Source organism: Mercenaria mercenaria, unplaced genomic scaffold (genome assembly GCF_021730395.1).
Source record: "Mercenaria mercenaria strain notata unplaced genomic scaffold, MADL_Memer_1 contig_4754, whole genome shotgun sequence".
Classification (NCBI taxonomy): domain Eukaryota; kingdom Metazoa; phylum Mollusca; class Bivalvia; order Venerida; family Veneridae; genus Mercenaria; species Mercenaria mercenaria.
This window is the reverse complement of record NW_026463007.1, coordinates 63,125-69,374: the sequence shown is the minus strand read 5'-3', so window position 1 is coordinate 69,374 and position 6,250 is coordinate 63,125.

Here is a 6,250-nt window from a genome sequence, read left to right as displayed (position 1 = left end):
GTTCTTGTGAATTACTTTTATCAAGTCGTTGTAAATAAACAAACACATGTTCGGGTTTTGTTACACCAGCTGTTATTCTAAAATTTATATTACTTTGTCTAGTAACTACATCTTACATAACCATTTCGTGCAAGTATTTCCACCTTGCTTTTGTATATCTTTCAGAAATTAAATTAAAAATTAAACGCGGAACCCACAAAATTAATTTAGTTACAATTACCTTACCTGGATCAGCAGCATTAGCTCTAAAAATTAATTCATCATCATTAGGTAATTGTAATGTTATTTGGATTTGGCTTGGAGGTAATATGTCTTGTTCCAAACCCTGAAAAAATGAATAATTATTTAACGGAATTTTAGCATTTACATTATTACCACCCTGGATTAATCCCTTTCGAATTTCAAAACCTTTATTATATCCAACTTTAATTTTTTCTGTAATTTTATCAGCAGCTAAATTCCCGACTTCCGTTCCAATCCTGCGGGTTCCACTTTCAAGTGCTGCTTTTCCTGCAGTTTCTGAAGCTTTTTTTTTTCCAGCAGATGCAACAGAAGATTGAATTAATTTTGTTAAAGTGTCAAAGATACCTGAAAGATACCTGCACCATGTATAATTTCTTCTCCAGTTTGAACATCAACATAAATAAATATTCCTTTATTTTTATCATAAACTTTTTTGCACATTATATATTAATTAATTTCTTTTAAAATTAGTGTCAAACTTGTTTCAACCTCGTTAAAATTAATTATTCTACCAAATACATCTGTAATATATATTCTAATTGAATTTATAACATTCTTATTAATTTCAGAATAGCCGACTCTGTTCAGTTCTTTTGTAAATGGATAAGCTCTTGTTAAATCTGCAGTACTTAAAGCATAGATAATATCACTAAAATTACCGTCAACAAGTGAATTATCAATAAGATCACAATGAATATAAATTGTATCTACAGAGTTAGTTATATTTGGTGTTGTAGCGTAATGGCCTCTAAAAGCCACATGGCACCAGTGCTATCAGACTTGTAAAACCTGTGGTAGAACTTTCACACACATACATAAGATCGAAGACACAATAGTTCGTTTCTGATGTTTATTTAATTTCAGGTAGTTCAAGAAAGTCTATTAATACAAGTAATTTTATTGTCTCAGTGTCCATCTTTCAAATAATATTTAGCTACTGTAAAATGTTAAGAACTAATTGTGTTTGAGTTGTCTTTCATGAAATCTACATATTTGGAAGGTAACCTAACGAGGCATAATAGTATTTTTGACTTACGTTGGCAGAACCACGGTTGGTGGCTCTACCGCCTCGCCTCCTCGAATGTCTAGTACATAAATCTTTTATATGCATCGGCCAGACTGTTGATTACCAAATTAAGATGTAGTTTTCCTGGTGTTATGTCTTAACCTGCCTAGAGCTACGATAACTTGTCAGTTTTATATTTCAACATTTTTAAAAGGTAAAGGGTATGAATATATTTTCTCCAAGACATTGAATAATCTAGTCTTTTAGAACAATAGTCTAGCACCCTTTTTTGAAATTACATTACAGTGTTTTAGTTCCCCATTCAGTATTTCTCAAAGCTTTTTTCTCAAATCCAAGCAATGTATGAAAATCTGTCATTCTTAAATCCAATATAAAATTATCATAAATTGAAATTAATATCTTAAAACTACTTAAATCAAATTCCAGACTTATAGGCGCAATGTTTGATTTATCAAATTCAAAATCACCATTGCTTATTAATGTTTCCCTGATATAATTATTAATGTCTGTATAACTGTAAGAACCATTTTGAAATATAATATCTTTCCAATCCTTACCATTATTATAACGAATTCTTTTATTATCATATTCATCACTAATATTATGCCAAGAGTAAGTCATAGTGTTACTACTATCCAAACCACCAACATACGTTTTATTTTTATCTAAAATTAAAGAACGACTAAATCTAACTGTAAAATCGCTTGGAGTATTTTTAGTGTGGTTTTTAACTGCTTCAGAACTTAATACTATTTTTTGTTCCATTTATATATTCAAGAAAAATATTTTTTATATAATATTTCATGTTGTTCTGGTAGCAATTTATTTATTTTTAATAGTTCATCAATTATGCTAATACCTTCATTTTTAAGTTCTTCATTATTATTTCCGGAATTAATTGAACCACAAATAAGTTCTAAGTTATTAACCAGTTCTTCTGGATTACATGGACAAACGCCATAACCTTGTCCTCTAATTACTTTTTTAAATTTCATAGATCTTTTATTGATAGGTAGTCCTTATTTTTCTGTTAACTCTTTAAATATTTTCCTAGAAATTATTGATTGTTTTTTATTACTATATCTTTTATTAATCAGATCAATCAAATCATCATCTACGTTAACGTTAATAACTTCTTTTCCAGTTATTTTATCTTTAGCAATTAATTTATTTTGACCATAAAGTTTATTTAAGTTAATAATTAAATTACCATATTGACCATTTGGTAAAACTTTATATGGATTATGATGTTTTATTCCTTTTCCTTTTTTCTTATACTTTTTTGATTTAATAATATCATCGAGTGAAGCCCGTCCGCTTAGCTCAGTAGGTAGAGCGTTGGTCTACGGATCGCGGGGTCGTGAGTTCGGTCCTCGGGCGGGGGCGTATGTTCTCCGTGACTATTTGATAAACGACATTGTGTCTGAAATCATTAGTCCCCCACCTCTGATAATTCATGTGGGGAAGTTGGCAGCTACTTGCGGAGAACAGGTTTGTACTGGTACAGAATCCAGGAACACTGGTTAGGTTAACTGCCCGCCGTTACATGACTAAAATACAGTTGAAAAACGGCGTTAAACCCAAAACAAACAAACAAATCATCGAGTGAACCTTTATAACTCGCCATATTTGTTGCTTCACCTCTTAAATCTTCTATTTCTTTCTCTTCGGCTTTTGTCTTATTTGTCTTATTTTCTTTTCCAGTAGCTTTACCGCTTAGTTTTCTTCTATCTTCTTCTACTTCTGCTTTAATGTCTTCTATATCTTTTTCAGTTATTTTTCCGCTATGAAATAAATTAGAAATTTCTTGCGGCGTGCGATATTTTTTTTTATCTAATAAACACCTTTATTTGGGTCCAATTCATATACCTCTTCTAATTCTTCAGGAAATTCTTTAGCTTCTAGTTTTTTAATTTCTTCTTTAGATAGGAATCTAATAGATCCGTCTTCATTTTATATTGGTATATAGTTTTCTTCTAATTCACTAATTTCTTCTTTTGACAATTTACTAATCTCTTCTTTTGTCATTATTATCTCTGGTGGTAACGGTTTTTCGGTTATGCTCTTTTTTTCTCTTTCATAACCTTCCTGTACTTTATCAATTTCTTCTTCAGTAGGTTCTTTGCTTATTTCCCTGTATTTTTGATATTCCCTCGCTAGTTCTTCAGGAGACCATGTAATTGGTTGCGGCCCTTGGAATAACTGTGGTAAACCTTGATATGTTTGTATGTCTTTTATTTCATCTCCGAATGATTCTAATTGTTTTTCAATTCCAGGTAATGCTTTTAACTGTCTTGATAATTTTTCTTTTTGACTTTCTATTCCTTCTGTAATTGGTTTATAATCTGTTGGCAGCCTTTTTTATTTTTTCTCTCATTATTTCATCTCTAAGAGGTCTTACCTTTTGTCCGACTAAGTTTTTTCTTTTTCTTTTTTCATTAAGTTTTGATTGCATTTATATAATAATGTAAGATAATGTTAGATAATGTAAGATCATGTAAGATCATGTAATATTATTATATAATGGAAATTCCAAATTATGATACAAAAAGTATGCCAAGCGCAAGTTTAAGCAATTTTATCCTTTTATGCTAGAAGAATGTTTTAGAATGTTAATATGTGGATCTTCTGGATCAGGAAAAACAAATACACTAATGCATGTGCTTCGTAAACCTCTTATATATTATGATAAATTATACCTATATGCTAAAAACCTAGAACAATCTAAATATCAAGATTTCAAAATGAAAATACAAAATACTTTATTCAAGGACGTCACAAAAACTGTTCTGTAAACCCAATGATGCAGTTTCAAAACGGTTTGTGTTTAAAAAAGTTCAAAGTGTAATAGAAGACTATAAACTTGAAGATATTAAAAGTATAAAACAGACATTAGAAGAAGAAATAAAGAATATTGAAGAATTAAAAAAAAGATTTTAAAAACAATTCATTATTAATAGTTCAATTACAAGGTAAACTTGAAGAAGAAGTGAAAGCTATGGTTGATTCTATGAAAGAACTTGAAGAAAAATCTGATTTGACAGATATTCAGATGAAAGAAGTATTACGGGTTAATTTTGAAATGTTATTCAATCAAGTTCAGGAATTAAAAGACAGTATTATTAAACATGAAGAACTAAAAGACAAGATTACTGAAACCGAGAAAAAGTTACAAAATATTTATCAGTTAGAAACCAGGACAGAAGTAAATAAACTTAACAATGACTTTACAAAAAAGCATCAAGATTTGTTAGACACAGTTTCAAATAAATTTGCAGAATATAAATCTGAACTGGAAAAGGCAGCTTCACAAAGAGCTGATTACCATGATACAACATTAACTAACCTTAGATAAGAGCTTAATTCTAAAATAGAAAATTTTAAGAAACAACTTCGGATCTTGATTAGTACTGTCGACACACGTCACAATTTAAAGTACGCGGAATTAAGTACACTTACACAAATATTACAAAAAGATATAGTGCAACTTAATGATAAAATTAAAGAAATTGAAAATAATCTGGACTTTGTAGTTGAAAAATTAGTTAAACAAGGAGAATCAATTACTGCTAATGTTAAAACAATTAACATAATTAATGACCGGCTAGATGCATATGATAATCAAGACCTTGTTTTTGAAAAAAGAATAGACAATATATATAATGAAATTAAAAGCTCTGATCAAATACAACAAAACGATTTGATGATTTAGCTGAAGTAATTCTTAAACATGAAAATAAATATAAAGCAATAGAAGAAGAACTAGAAAAAGTAAGACGTGAAGTATTTCTTTTTGAACATTACAACAACAAACAACTACATGTAACGGTTGTTTCTTCAGATGTATATAATATTGAAGATAAACAGTTACAACAAAAAGTGACAAATACTCGAGATATTTTTACATTATTTGGAATACGAGTTAATAAGATTATTGATTATAAAAGTTCAATTAAAAAAGAAAGGGGCAGATTTGAAATTCAACAAGATGGGGATTATATAACTGAAATAAATATTATCATTGAATACTCTAGTACAAGTTTTGATTTTATTTTTAGCTGGCGGGATGATCATACAAATGGAATAGAATATATAACACCTGAGGTTAAAAACACAACAATGGTTTTTAAGAAAAAAATTGAAATTAATTTAAAACAAGAGGGTCATGATGACCCTGGATCGCTCACCTGAGAAATATGAGCTACATGTTTCAAATGTCAAACGGATGATTTTTAGAAATTTTTTTGAAAGATTTTCCGATGTACAATCAAGTAACCCCTGGGGCGGGGCTAATTTTACCCCGGGGGTCATGATTTCAACAAAGTTTTAAGAAGTCTACTAGGCATTGTTACATATCAAATATCTAAGATCTAGGCCTTCTGGTTTATTTTTAGCAAATTTATGAAGTTTTCCCTATGTACAATCAAGTAACCCCTGGGGCTGAGTCAGTTTGACCCTGGGGGGTCAAATTTGAACAAATTTTGTAGAGGTCCACTAGGCAATGCTACATGTCAAATATCTAAGCTCTAGGCCTTCTGGTTTATTTTTAGAAAAATTTTGAAGATTTTTCTATGTACAATCAAGTAACCCAATGGGGGTGTCAATTTGACCCTGGGGGTCATGATTTGAACAAATTTTGTAGAGGTCTACTAGGCAATGCTACAAGTGAAATATCTAAGCTCTAGGCTTTCTGGTTTATTTTAAGAAAATTTTGAAGATTTTCCTATGTAAAATCAAGTGAACCCATGGGGCGGGGTCAATTTTACCCCGGGGGTCATGATTTGAACAAATTTTGTAGAGGTCCACTAGGCAATGCTAACTGTCAAATATCTAAGCTCTAGGCCTTCTGGTTTATCTTAAGAAAAATTTTGAAGATTTTTCTATGTACAATCAAGTAACCCCATGGGGCGGGGTCAATTTGACCCTGGGGGTCATGATTTGAAATTTAATTGTAGAGGTCCACTAGGCAATGCTACATGT